The sequence below is a fragment of the Ursus arctos genome, unplaced genomic scaffold (genome assembly GCF_023065955.2).
Source record: "Ursus arctos isolate Adak ecotype North America unplaced genomic scaffold, UrsArc2.0 scaffold_1, whole genome shotgun sequence".
Classification (NCBI taxonomy): Eukaryota; Metazoa; Chordata; class Mammalia; order Carnivora; family Ursidae; genus Ursus; species Ursus arctos.
Window position 1 is genome coordinate 74,491,101 of NW_026622763.1, and position 15,927 is coordinate 74,507,027.

Below are 15,927 nucleotides of genomic sequence, written 5' to 3' on the forward strand. Positions count from 1 at the left end.
GTACTAGAAGTCCTTGCAACAGCAATCAGACAACAAAAAGGGATAAATGGTATTCAAATCAGATCGGCAAAGAAGACGTCAAACTGTCTCTCTTCACAGATGACATGATACTCTATATGGAACACCCAAAAGACTCGACCCCCAAATTACTAGAACTTATAGAGAAACTGGGTAATGTGGCAGGATACAAAATCAATACTCAGAAATCAGCTGCATTTCTATACACGAACAATGAGACTGAAGAAAGAGAAATTAGGGAATCGATTCCATTTACAATAGCACCAAAAATCATACGATATCTTGGAATTAACTTAACCAGACAGGTAAAGGATCTATATTTCACAAACTACAGATCACTCTAGACAGACACTAAAAAAGGCACAAGAAGATGGAAAAACATCCCATGCTCATGGATCGGAACAATAAACATAGTTAAAATGTCTATGCTACCCAGAGCAAACTACACTTTCGATGCCATCCTGATCAAAATACCAATGACGTTTTTCAAAGAGCTGGAACAAACAGCCCTTAAATTTGTGTGGAACCAGAAAAGGCCCCGAATTGCCAAGGAATTGTTGAGAAGGAAAAACAAAGCTGGGGGCATCACGTTGCCAAATTTCAAGCTATACTACAAAGCTGTGATCACAAAGACAGCATGATACTGGCACAAAAACAGACACATAGACCAATGGAACAGAAGAGAGAACCCAGTAATGGACCCTCAGCTCTGTGGGCAACTAATCTTTGACAAAGTATGAAAAAACATCCAGTGGAAAAAAGACAGTCTCTTCAATAAATGGTGCTGGGAAAATTGGACAGCTATATACAAAAGAATGAAACTTGACCACTCTCTCACACCATACACAAAGATAAACTCTAAATGGATGAAAGACCTCAATGTGAGACAGGAATCCATCAAAATCCTAGAGGAGAACATAGGCTGTAACCTCTTCGACATCGGCCACAGCAATTTTGTTCATGACACATCACCAAAGGCGAGAGAAACAAAAGAAAAAATGAACTTATGGGACTTCATCAAGATAAAAAGTTTCTGTACAGCAAAGAAACAGTCATCAAAAAAAAGAGGCAGCCCACGGAATGGGAGAAGATATTTGCAAATGACACTACAGATAAAGGACTGGTATCCAAGATCTACAAAGAACTTCTCAAACTCAATACACAAGAAACTAATAATCAAATCAAAAAATGGGCAGAAGATATGAACAGACACTTTTCCAATGAAGACATACAAATGGCTAACAGACACATGAAAAAATGTTCAAAATCATTAGCCATCAGGGAAATTCAAATCAAAACCACACTGAGATAAAACCTATGCCAGTTAGAATGGCAAAAAATGGACAGGACAAGTAACAACAAATGTTGGAGAGGATGTGGAGAAAGGGGAACCCTCTTACACTGTTGGTGGGAATGCAAGTTGGTACAGCCACTGTGGAAAACAGTGTGGAGGTCCCTTAAAAAGTTAAAAATAGAGCTACCCTATGACCCAGCAATTGCACTACTGGGTATTTACCCCAAAGCTACAGACGTAGTGAAGAGAAGGGCCATATGCACCCCAATGTTCACAGCAGCATTGTCCACAATAGCTAAATTGTTCATAGCAGCATTGTCCACAACAGCCAAGAGGCCCTTCAACAGATGACTGGATAAAGAAGATGTGGTCCATATATACAATGGAATATTACTCAGCCATCAGAAAGAACGATTACCCAACATTTGCAGCAACAGGACGGGACTGGAGGAGATTATGCTAAGTGAAATAAGTCAAGCAGAGAAAGACAATTATCATATGGATTCACTCATTTATGGAACATAAGGAATAGCAGGGAGATCAGTAAGAGAAGGAAGGGAAGAATGAAGGGGGGTAAACAGAAGGGGGAATGAACCACGAGAGACTATGGACTCTGGGAAACAAACTGAGGGCTTCAGAGGGGAGGGGGGTGGAGGATTGGGCTAGGCCAGTGATGGGATTTAAGGAGGGCACGTATTGCATGAAGCACTGGGTGTTATACGCAAACAATGAATCATGGAACACTACATCAAAAACTAAGGATGTACTGTATGGTGACTAACATAATAAAAATTTTTGAAATAAAATGACACTTGGAGCTACAACCGTTCATCTTGAGACTGAGGGGAGATATCTGTCACTTATATAGTATGACCAAGTAGAAATATTATAGGAGCCCAGATCCTTGATGATATTGAACTACAAAGCCAACCTGGAACCACCTGCTTAAGACTTGTCGTTTGTGAACAAGTTACGAGTATTGCAACAGAAGCCTGAAGATAGTGGGTACATTAAAAAGCTACTCATTTGCTAAAAAAGTCTTATTAAATATTTATGCAATCAATCTCCACAGTCTTCAAGAGAACCTACCTTCCCTCTATGGATAAGAAGTGTGAACCAAAGGGTTTAGGAGGAAGCCATGAAGCTGCATTGCCTGAACAAATTATTTTGTCATTCTACTCACGCCTGCCATTCTGCTCCCTCAAAAGGCAAAGAAGTAAAATCCTTTCGCTAGAATCAACACCCTCCTATGTCTCCAGAGAAAAATTAAATTTCTGTCTGCAACTAAGAGCTACATTTTAAGAAAGAAATAGGCTGTATAGTAGCAGTATTTTTCCAGTAAAAATTTCTTACCACAGAAGAGAGGCCTATGCCCTCAAACCATTATAGAATTCTCACGGTTTGGTCATCATGATAAACTTATTATTTCTCCATTCTGTTGCAGGATGTTGCTGGGACAAAACCATTTGGTGGTTTAACTTGTTTGATCCTTAAATAAAGTCTAAGTGAACATCCAATAGAATTTGACAGTTTCCCTCCATGAGTATGCTGTAAAAATTGCAACATTTCCATAGGAATGTGATTAATGTCAAGCATTGGAGCCAATGGTGTTGCTCTCCTGCTGCCTCTCCACCTGTCCACTGCCAGGTGAGCATATCCAGCCACTGTGCCTTCTCTGACTGCCAGATGATGCTTTCCTGCTGATCTGTCCACGTGCTTGGTGGTGTCTTTATAAGATCTCACCACCTGTTAAGAACTGGCTCCTCACTTTCTTTCAAGTGTATTCTTTACTTTGGACATGATTTTTAAGAAAGGTTCCACAGAAGAAGTACCATTTCCTCAAGGAGTCCAATGCAGAATTCACTGCCCACTGAGAATAGCACTCAATGTTGGAAATGAGCTAAAGTGAATATAGGGTTGTTGTTTTATTACAACAAATCGTAACTGCTTGCTTTACCACTTCACCTTCATATTCCTCATTTAATCTATGTGATAAGTCAAGCAGCTACTATTATTCTCATTTTATGATGAATCTCGGACTCTGAAAGCTTAATCAACATGCTTAAGCCTCACAGCTAGCCAAGACTGGAACCCAGGTTTGGGTTTTTTTCTGTTGTTTTTTTTTGTTTTTGTTTTAATCTCCCAACCCCATCCTTCATCACTTGCCTCTAAACAAAACAATACAAAAAGCTTTGGACTTCCTTTAGTTTGCAGGAAAGAAAATTGCTTGCCACAAGAGAAATCCAGTATGGACCCAGTAAGGGAACACACAAAGATTATCTTTTATACAGAAAAAGAACAGGTATAATATATGATGGATGCACGGGGTATAAGTTCTAAGATCCACAGTCTCACCTGAAACCAAGACTGAATTTAATGCTGCCCCTTCCCACCATGAAAATTACCATCCTATGCAAATTAGCATCTTGACAGCCAGCTGAGATGGGGCAGAAACAATTGGTCCGCAGTCAGCCAGAAAGAAAAACAGCAGCCAAAGTGCATAGTGTTACTTTTCCCACACTGAATGAGGCATTAACTTCCAAGTCTCTGACCCTTTAAATCTGTGTGACAATAATTAATGGGAGAAAGATAACTAATATTTAGGTTTACACTCAAAGCCCCAACTAATAAGAACACAGGTTACATAAGGAGACATAGAGTCTCACCATTTCCTTGCATTTGTTTCCAGCAGGTGAGGCATTAATTTCTTTTTCACTATGCTTGAGCTCCTACCTATTCCAGCAATGCTGTCACATGCTATTTGGGAGCAAATGGCTGGGAGACCGAAGTGAGGAAGAGAAAAAGTTCAGTTCTAAAACTTTACTCATTATCTGCTAGGGGCTCCAGCCTTTGATCGGGTACAGAATCCCTTCAATTATCCTTATAAATACACACTTCTGTGCTGTGCATTTTCCTAACCCTTGTCTTGAAGCATTGTCAACTCTTCAATAGGTGGAGAGCACACTCAAAGAAATCACTTCCCTTCCCTTCCCTTGGTTCAAAATTTCTCCTTTGTAAAAATAGGTAGATTGAACCAAGTCAGTGGTTGCCATGATGAAAGTCACCTGCATTACAATGTTTTCAAAATGCAAACCCCCTGCATCTTTCACCCTCAACTCCCCCAGGTTACTGAATAAAGGGGTCTGAAGAGGATTCTGTATTTTTAAGAAGCTTCTCCAGTAAATAGGATGCTCAACTTGGGTTGAGAACCACAAGATCATTTAATCAATACTGTTACTTAAATCTAAATTAGACAAGCTCTAGGATTCCAATGATCTCTGCATTCAAGAACAAAAACACTGCTTGGAATCAGAACCAAAAATGATCATGTATCACTCTCCACTCAGCCCTCCAGATAAACACCACAGGAGACATGAGTGTGGTTTGGTATGGAAAAAAGTTATGGGAAGGATGCATGACCAAATTATTTGGAAGAATATTTTAGGTCCATAAGAAATCAAATGCCCAACATATTTAAACTACTTTTACTGCAACAAAGATTGCAATATTCTTTGGCCACTAAAAACTGGTTCCTCTCTCTTATTCCTCTACCTTCTTTCCTTTGATTGCATGAAAACTTCTTTTAGTGCTCTTTTTATTCCTCTTTTGATAAAGAAGTAAAAGCAAGATAAGAGGTAGTCTTTAAAATCAGTTATTTTTTTCTCAATGTTTTTTTAACATAAAACAAATTAACTCCTAATCCTAACTCAGCTATCTCCAGTTCTGATTATCAGCCCCAGAAGACTTTCCACTTTTATTCCCTTTGCTAGTCAAATCCACTCCAAACCAACTGATAGACCACAGAAATAAAGGTGAGGATAGCTTTTAATTTGCTTTTGTTTCACCTTTAAGGATATTGCATTACATTTAGGTTGACTCCTCCCCACCTTCAAAAGAGGAGAACCCAGAATTTAATCTCAATTTTTTCCCAATGATTCCTAACAAAGGAAACAAAAACCTCACTGGTTGAAAGGATTACAATTTGTTTCAAGCTTCAGAAAGTGGTAAAGTAAGCAACAGAATTACTTAATTCAACAAGAACTTCTGGAACTCCTACCATGTGCCCGATACCATGCTAAGTGCTATGGATACAACAATGAATAAGAGATAGCATCCAAAATTTTGGCACTGCTAAACGCAAGGATTCTTTTAGACAGGGTTAGTTATAGCTTACAAAACATCAAAAAAAAAATCTTATTATGTAGTGCTTTATACATGTCACCATTTGATATTTTTAATAGCCTGAGGACAGGCAAGTATTATTTTCATTTCATGTTTACTAATGGTAGTGGTTAATATGCAGTGAACACTTAATAGTAATAATTTAATGCTTTATAAAGCATTGAGCTAAGCATTCTAAACAAATTCATCTTATGTTAACATGATTTTTATCTCCATTTTATATTTAGAAAACTGAAGTTTAAGAGAGGTCACATAGTAGTGATGGGGCAAAGGCAGGACTCAAACCCAGGTCTGTTTCTAGAGTTCATATGCTTAACCAGTTTACTGATTTCAAAGAGGTTAAATGATTTATCCAAAATAATCTGGCTACTTAGCACTAACTTTGACTCATATTTTTTTTCATATTATATTATAAATATCTCAATACACAAATTTCCATCAAAGATACTGTATATGGAACAACACAGCCTCTGTAGAGAGGAAAGATTCCATTGTTTTTATTTTCAAATAACTCAAAATGGACTTTAAAAAGAATGCTGCCTGTTAGGGAATGAGTCCAAAGTCCTGCCATGTCTGTCAATGACTATATTAATTATTTGCAAACTTGTAAAATGCAAATGATACTTTTCGATTTTCAAAGAATTAGGAGCTCCTTGACTTTCCAGGAAGTGTTCACAAAATCAAGCCATGCACAAAAGAGCAAACCATGAGGGAAGCTAACAGAATCTGCATGCTGAAAAAAAGAAGTGAATGAGCATGATACTGAGCACTAGACTTCTACATCCACTGCCATGATTAAAAAAGAGACGGGGGCGGTCAAAAACTGAAGGAAAGTGCTACCAAGGGTTGCTACGAAGAACCCACTGACTACAAGGTGATGTGGTCTTGAAACAGATCTGGGAAATTATAGCATCTTGTCTAAGATTTACAGAGAAAGACCAGTGTCTTATTTAGTACTTATATTCATCAAATATGCTACAATTATCATCTTTGATAAAAACCAAAAACTTTAGGAAAAAGAGAAAAAGTGAAGAAAAGAAGCTTAGCAATTATTCTCCATGGGAAAAATGACTATAAAATAAGTGCACCTCATAAATTATTTGTAGACATGTCTATATTAGAATGAAATAAGATCTTTCAGAGGATAGCACACCTGTGCCATGGATAATTGCCCTCATTCACAAATAATAAGTGGTCTACCAGATGTTTAGCCCCACACAGGCATATGTAAGGCAAAGCAGTAGGAGAGGGTGTCTTAGCTCAGACCAGAGATGATCTTTTTTATCTTTTACAAGCTCCCATGCTGTGTCAGCAGCTTATTTAGTAAGGTAAGCAAAATCATAGAGGATTCCAACTGGTAAGTACTAACATTTCATTTCAGTTATTAAACCTACAGGTAGAGAAATGCACAGGGTCATTAGAAACCTAAAGTCTGATTTATATGCCTATATTTGTTTCCTTTTTAATTCTGATACAGGCAAACTCAAGCAAGTTTTTCTTAAATTTCAAGGGTCTCATCAAGATGAAAGGTATACTGCAAAGCTAAATATAACTTCAATATGTGACCAGAAACAACTTCCTTTATCAAATGAATGTGATTCCATTTTGTAGAATAAACATTTGATTTGTTCTATAGCTATTCTTGTTCTTGACTCTTAATAGTCAATGTACCAAAAGACCATCTAAAATAAAGGCTGATGTAGTTATAAAAATATTGTTGACGAGTATTATTGGTAGGCTATTTGGTGCTCAGCAGCAGCCTAAGTATAATCAGTGGTAAATATAGATGATTTCATAAGTTACTTTGTTACAGAAGAAGTTTATGTTCAAAACAGGTGAAATCTTAAGTTTTAACTGTGTGACTACTGTGAATATTATCTGTTTGGTGCTTACATCCGGAACATATTAATTATATTCCCAAGCTCACTCACATAAAGCCCTTGCAAGTAGAGTTAAAATCACATACTAAATGTCTTCTTAGGCATGCCTGTGAACGTCAAGATCAGTAAGACATCTCTCATTAATATCAAATGAGATGCTGTATAGTTTACCTTCCATGATGACAAATTCAAAAGAGCAGAACAAATCCATCCCCAAACATCCAAAGATTTTGTTAATACCAATAATAATAATAATAATAATACGTCTATGGTTATGACACCTAGCATTCTTCCCGCTCTTCACCTGGGAATAGCTCCCAGCCATACCCCACCATACACCTCCAGAGACACACACTAGCACACAACTACAGCAGGAACTTCCATACTGCTACATGACCATGCTGCCAGGACAAAGTCAAACAGTCCAAGAAGTGGCACCTGACCTTAGCTAGACCAATCAAAGTCCTTGAAAAAAGTCTGTCTCCCCTCTTTGGAGGAGCTTTTTAGAGGGCCAAAGATGTGAAAGAACCACATCTGTGGTGACAGTGTGATACCAGAGGCTGAGAGAAGCAGTGCGGAGATGGAGGGAGTCCTGAGGCACATCTAGTCGTTGGTTCCAGCTGTTCCTAGCACTGGGCTGAATCCCTGTCCCCCCACAGTTTAGTTGTACAAACTGTACTTGGATTCCACGAGATAATAATTTACTTCTCTGGCCTAAGCTAATTTGATTTCTGTAGCTTACAAAGAGACCTCTTAAGTCATCTTAAGCATACGCAGCAGATTAGTGAAATTTGAAAGAAAATGCTTAAGAGTTAAGGTTCCCTCATATACAACTTAAAATCCTTGGGGCGCCTGGGTGGCTCAGTCGTTAAGCGTCTGCCTTTGGCTCAGGGCGTGATCCTGGAGTTCTGGGATCGAGCCCCACGTCAGGCTCTTCCCATGGGAGCCTGCTTCTTCCTCTTGCACTCCCCCTGCTTGTGTTCCCTCTCTCGCTGGCTGTCTCTCTCTCTGTCAAATAAATAAATAAAATCTTAAAAAAAAAAAAATCCTACCACAATATAAGCAAAGACTCAGAGGTAAAACTGAGCATGACGCACCCAGGGAAAGAAAAGCAAAGAGTATTATCAAAATGAACAGATTTTGCAAGGGAGATGATGCAGGTAATTCTGTCAAGGTAAAGTAGATGTAAAGCAGGAATAACACCAGACAGAGAACTGCAAGGGGCAGTAAATATGTAATACACATATGCACAGGAGTAACAGGGTGAAAGCAACACTTTAGAAAGATTACAGGTCAAGGATTGGAGAGAACAAAGAAATAGGAGACAAATGTAGGAATCTTCACACACAATTCATAATGATGGGACTGAGGAGAAAATCAGGAGTTCGTATTTCATAAGAATAATTGACAAGGAAGAGGTGCGGATGTGCAGTCATACTTGTGGAGCACCCATTACGTCTGAGTCATGGTTTTAAGTAACTATCTCTCCATATGTACAGCTATACATACACATAGTCGTATACACACTTAATCTTCCCAACCACCTTATGTGCTAATTATATGATCCATTGTAATTGAGAAAACTGAGGCTTAGAAATATTCCATTGAAATTCCCAAGTATATACATACAAACACACATATATACTGTATCTATTTACAGAGAAGATGAGGGCAAAACTAAGATTCAAATCCAAGTTCATCTGACCTATTTCATGACGCCTCTCAAGCCTAATTAGATTCAGAAAACAGAGGAAGGCACCCATATAAAAATGGAAACAGCCTGAAGGCAGTTGGAAATATAATCTAAATAATCTTCCCTAAAATAGCATATGATTTCAGATCATTATAAAATTAGTTTTGAAAATCTGTGCACATCAGAGATAAATGTGAAAACAATAGGTAATGTTACAAAGTGGTTAGAGCAACTGGACTAGTGGAAAACAACAACAAAAAAAGCATTTGCATAATCTGGTAGTGGAGGGCGTGGAAATATATGGCCTTATTTAAACTTAATAAACTTAAAATTATGTCAATTTGGCTCAGCCCTGCAACAGGATTTATAAAAGCGCCAGTCACATAATGTTTTAATTAATATTTTTGAATTTTGAATTCTTCATTGGAAAATACTTTGAAAACATGTATATCCAAGAGGTCTTAAAATAACAGAAGGAGAACTTGATAAATTCAGGATGGTCACTTTGCAGATATCAAGTGGACAGGTAAAATCATGGAAGAAAGGAAGAAATCCAAGAAGGGAATGAGTCCTAAAGAGGTTCCCTTGTTACTTTAACTCTGAAGACTTCTGCATGTTAAAGAAACTAGGTCCTCATGCAAAGCTGTAAGAAACAAACACGAAAACCATGGATTTTTCAAGCCCCTTTCATGATCATTTCTTCCTATTATATTTATACTTGGTAATTTCAGGTGCTGCCCTGTTCCTAGGAAAGTTCTTTTCAGATGCCAGCGTCAGGCAAGCAGCAATTGGACAGGCCTTTTGTTTATTTTTGGTTGTTTTTAGGTTTTTGTTTTTTTGTTTGTGTGTGTGTGTGTGTGTGTACGCGCGTGTGTGAGCCATCTTTCCATTCAGATACGACAATTGGCCACAGATAAGCTGATGGCTCCTCAATAGGCCGTATAATGTCTTCTGAATTCCACTTTCTAGGGGGGACTTTGGGGGACTTTGGGGAAGTCCATCACTCCCTCAGAGGCTCTGTTTGCATGAGATAAAGCAGAGTTTTTTAAATTTGTTTTAAAGGTGAATGGACAATCTTGACTATTTTTTATCTAAGTACGTTAACAGAAGATTCTAGGTTGCTCTGCATGTTCTCTTCGCTAAACTTGCAGAAGTCAACAGCAAGAATGTGGGATAATTCTGCTAGACCTAATTCATAAGGTTGTAGATCGTATTCAACACATTTAGTTGTTTTCAGAAAAATTTTAGCAGTGGTAACTTTTTCCAATTGAAAATTTTTCCAATTTCATACAACCTTGCCTCCCTCCAATTAAATAATAAAAATCAACTTCTTAGATCAATGTGGGATTGAGAAGATGGAAATGTCATGCATTGCTTGGTATGCATGCATCCTCAGAGGTTCCAGGGCACCTCTAGAATCCTTTAGGTTCCTGGAACCTTAAATTCCAAGTAAAAATAAGTAAAATGTAGAGTTCTTTATCAACTGACTGTATTAAGTCAAAATAGAGAGCTCGCTTTAATTTTTATTCAGGTTCCTTATATTACTTAAAACAGTGATTCTCAAACATTGGTGTACAACAGAATCACCTGGAGGGCTTGTTAAACTACAAATTGCCAAGCCCAGGTCTCGAGTTTCAAACTCAGATCTAAGGTAGAACCTGACATTTGCATACCTAACAAGTTCCCAGGTGATGTTGCTGTCCTCTCTTAAATTTGAGAATTTAAATTATTAGCTATTTCTCCAGTGGAATCTATAGTAAGCAGAATAATGGTTCCTTAAAGATGTTCACATCCTAGTCCCTGAAACCTGCGAATGTGTTACCTTACAAGGTAAAGAGCAATTCTGTTTGCAAAAAGGAATGAACGTAGCTAATCAGCTGACCTTGAGACAGGGAGATTACCCTGGATTATCCAGGTGGGTCCAGTGTAATCACAAGCGTCCTTCAACGTGGGAAGACGGTCAGGGTTAGGTAAGATGTGAGAGATCTACCACTCCTCTAAGCTATATGAACTCCTGGGTACGCTGAGAATAAGTGGCATTTCTTGTTGACACAAGCCAAAAAATTTTACTTTCAAGGCCTTAAACCCTGGGAAGCAATTGTTCAGATCACTTACTCCAGATCAATTAAAGATCTGTCACTGTAGTTGCTCCAGAACTCTCAGGACCCTTGAAAGAAAGTTTCCTAAACTAAAAAGGCAATTCCCACTATCTTGAAAACACTAACCTGAAAAACAACAAACCAAGCTCCTAGATGTAGCTTAATGACTAATGACCTACTCTAAAATAAAAAGTATTCCCCGAAACAATATTATTTTCCCAACGAAAATTTATGAAACATAGTCCATGAGGGGGATTTGGAGGCCTTTGAGATCTAAAATATATAAAATACTTTTAGGTGGTAGTATTTTTAAGTAATAGTATTTTAAAGTAGAGTCAGGTTCATTCAAGATAATAATTATGAAAAACCAAGTTTCAGGCTGAAGATTAAATATAAAATTCAAAGACATCTACCGTGAAAGAAAGTTAAAGCAACTTTTTAATTTTCCTTGCTTAGTCCATTTCACATCTTCAGTAGTCACTTTCCAAAACTTTACCGCCTATTTAAAAACTTCTCTGTAAATACTGGGCAGAAACCCACACATGGGAACGGCATGCAGAACTCTTTGAAAACATGCCCAAAAATTCATCCCCTGCTACTCAAACAAGTTGGAGAGGGTTCAGAGAAAATCTGGAAAATTAACTTTAGGAGGGAAACTTAAAGAAGCTTGAGTGTTTCATCTAGGGGGAGATACAAGTAAAAAAAAAAAAAAAAAAGGAATCTTAAAATGGTTTTAGTGCAGAGGTTTGGAACTCTGGTATATAATCGACTCACCTCAGGCACTTGTTAACAGGCTTATTACTAGGCCCCAACCCCACAGAGTCTGACTTAGTGGTTCTGAACTGGGCCCCAAAATGGGTATTTCTATTAAGCACCCTGATGATGCTATTGCATGTGGTTCTTGGACCACACTTGTTGAAAAACAAGTTGAGAAACGCTTACTAAATAAGTATAAGAGGAGCCCACACAGCTGTTCTGAATCTTTGCCATAAAACAAGTGAAATCCATTTAAACTGCATAAAACTTGATTCCAGAATGAAAAAAGAACTCCCTGACAGTGAGTTGTTAAAATGACACAACAAAGCAGTTGTGTGACAATAACTGAGCAAGGATAACTAACTGATTGAGGAAATAGAAAACAATGTTTGTTCTTGAAGAGTTTTACAATCTTAACGTGGTCGTTCTCACAGTATGAAGATATCTGGGAAATTGTTAAAAATGCAAATTAATGGGCCCCACTCCAGACCTACTGAATCAGAAACTCTGGGGTTGGGGTCTAAAATCTGTTTTAACAAGCCTTCCAAGTAATTCTGATGAATAAAATATGAGAGTCATGGGTCGGAGGGAAGGAAACAACCAATACTAAAGACGTTACACAAATAAGACATGTGATGTGGTGGAAAGATGAGTGTTCTAAGACCTTCCCTTCCTTGCACAATAGCTGTGGGGGCCTGGTGCTGAGCTCCAGTGTGTTCATCTGGGTGGTTCTAACAGCTTCACTTACTTCAGTAATGAGGATCGAATGCCGTAAGGTATGTGACAGCACTTTACAATGTGAAACCTCCAAATAAATTTAAGTTATTATTAGTATAGCTACATATACAATCTCAGGGAGTGGCTGGATTGGATAGAATCATTCATTCGTTGCACATTCACAGAACACTTGGCATTTACCAATCATGTTTTTCCACGCTGGATACAAAGAAAAATGACTTCTGCCACCCAGTAGTCCGCGGCTCAGAGTGGATCATGAAAGACCTCAAAGGGAGGAACAAGACAGGCCGAATTTCCAAAGGGCAATCCCTTTGGTGAAGCGCAGTGAGCTGTAAACTCCACTCAAAACTAAATCCCCAAGGCCAAAAGCCTTGTCTTTCCCAAAACCGTATTTCCCACGGCCCAGAGCAGTACCTACCAGGTAAACTTCGCTGAAAGGCGAGAGAAAGCCAGGACGGAAAGCCAGGCGGCAAGAAGAAGCCCGTGCACAAGAAGTGGTGGCAGGGGAAGTGGTGCGAGCGGAAGCGGAAGCCGATCCGGTGGGGCGTGGCGGAAGCAGGGGCAGCGAAAGCGGCCAGGGGAAGCTAGATGCGATCAGCGTGGCTTAAAAGTTGAGTGAATAAGCAACTTAACTTGTTTAATTGAAGTAATGATTCCGCTTGAGAGTAATGAAAAATTAAGGTGGCAGAGGAGTGAAGGAGGTAGAAACACCTAATAGGGAATTCGTTATATATAAAACATAAACAAGAAAGAGTGTCAGTTTTCTAAGCAGGTATTATTTTTAAATTACCTCTTTCGGAGATCCTTAACTATGAATATAGACAGTAAAACATGGGCCTGTCTTAAGAATAGGCTACTTCTTGGGGATCCTTACAAATTTTAAATGCTGAAGTTATCTATCCAGGCCTTACTTCTTTAATACCATATTTATTGAACGAATAAGTTATTTAATTGATTAATTGATTTCAGTTCGGAATCTGGGTGTGTTTGGTTTTTGTTTTTCTTCACTTCTGGGATGAAAACATAGCAATGGATTTTTCTGGGCCCTTTCTCCCAGCAAAGTAATGATGCATCACCATCAGCAGAAAGCTGTGAATAGCCCCTAAGTCCAAAACCAACAAAACAAACAAACAAACAAGTCCTGCTTTCAATTGCTAATCAAAGTTAGTGGGCACACATGGAAAGCCTCAAGGACAACTTTTGTTTGCCGGCTTGTCTGCAAATGTGGAGGATTGAGAATGGCTAGAGGAGGGTCACTTGTAAAGTTTCTCTTTTTTTAATAATGAAGTGTGTCTGTCTCTTGAACTGATGGCTGAAAACATTCCATCCACCAGAGAGTGATTAGACACACATGTAATCAGAGGTCCGCATTCCAAAAAGAAGATGAAACTTATTAATAAACCATTAGGCATTGTGAATTTTTATTTTTTTCCACTTCCTCCTACCACCCACTTACTGGTGGCAAAGTATTCTCTAGCTATTATTTTTAACACACGGAGTACACACTTAGAAGATTCTGCATCCCTTTAATTTAGCAGGCACTGAGACCTCACAACTAAGGAATTATTAATAATGTTCATTGTGAGGAATTACTTTCTCCCCCCCAAAGTGGGAGTTTTGAGACATTCTGCTAATTTTTCGAATGTTTTTTTTTAAGTTGGCTTAGAAACTCATATTTTATACGTTAAAAGCAAGCAGTTCTAAATTAGAGGTAGAGCCTTATAATTGAAATGTTCATCTGAGTATCACATGCACTTTGGGAGAGCTGGTTATTGACACCTAGCAAATCACTCTCAGACTTTCTTCAAATCCTAAATCAGGCTCCCAGCTGACTGGAAAGCAGAAAGCCAGAGAGCCAAGATAAGCCAACCTCTAACTGAGCTGTATGTTTTCGACCTGTTACTAGTTCTTCTCCACCTCCTTTCAGTCTGCGTGTCTGCAATGTGCTGTCTGTCCTCTGCCTCTCAGTGTACAAATGTTCCCCCCACCTCCATACTATTGCATGGGTACCTTTCAAGTGCCTTTGGATAGCAGATGTTCCTCCATGCCTCTTTGCCTCCCCTCAACCTCCCTCTCTAACTCCATTTAATAGAGAATATGTGCTATGGTCCTTCATATTAAAAGAAAAGTAAAAACCCCAAACTGTGATGGATTTCCCTTCTTGACTACTTACAAGAAAGCCCAAAGTAACTTCCTCAGTCCTTCTAACTCCTACTTTCTGAGACAATGGAATTTTTCTCTCATCATTTTAATTTACCCAACCATAGCTTTGTTCTATAACTACATATAGATACATGGTGTGGGACTTAGTCACAAACCTTTGTATCAGAAGAATTATCATAACTACTATTTAACTCTTAAAAAATGTAAGTGGTACATAGCATTGGGATTCAGGAGGAAAAGAAGGTAAGAGAGGGAGGTCTCTCTGCTCTGAGGGTTACTGCCCATTTTTTTTAATATTTCCAAAAATGTTTTTGTCCCTTTGTTGAAACATGGAGGTAGAAATACATACAGAACAACTTGAGTGAGTTTACCATGAGATCCAGTGTGCCAGTTAGCATTTACCTTGGGACATATGGTCAGGGATGCTATAATACATTGCTGGAATGTGCTTGAAAACTTCTCGATTCTTTCCAAACAACTTTTGCCTTCAATTCTATAGCATCTTGTATATAATTGCCGTCTAACTATCAACACCACTAAAGTTCACCAGATATCTAAAAAGAGCTATCTCAAGCACTCCTCCCATTCTTTTTTTTTTTTTTAAGGTGGGGAGCATGAAAATGTTGTGTTTGATAATTTTTTTCTTTTGTTGTTGAAGCTTGCCCACATCCTTAAACTTATTAAACAAGTTAATATACAAGAAGCACACAGAATAGGGTCTGACAAACAGAAAGCACTGTATGCATTAGCTCTTACTGCCTAGCTTTTCTTACTTGCCTTATACTGTAGTACTGTGCCATGAAGCCTAGTGATACCAAAGCAAGGATCATAGAAGAAGTCTGTAATAAATTATGGAAAGTATATAATATGATGATTTTTTACTTCTTTTCACAACTCTCAAAGACCCATCTGAAAACAAAACTCTTTTGAAAACAAAAAAGGATTTTCTGGGAAGGATGGGAAAATGAACCCAAGAATTTGGCCAAGCATGAAGTTATTCACCCTCAACTAACCTTTCTTTCTCCCTTTCTTTCTTTCTTTCTCTCTTTCTCTCTTTCTTTCTCAATATCTTTTAATGCATTTTTTTAAAAAACTGGGACAATA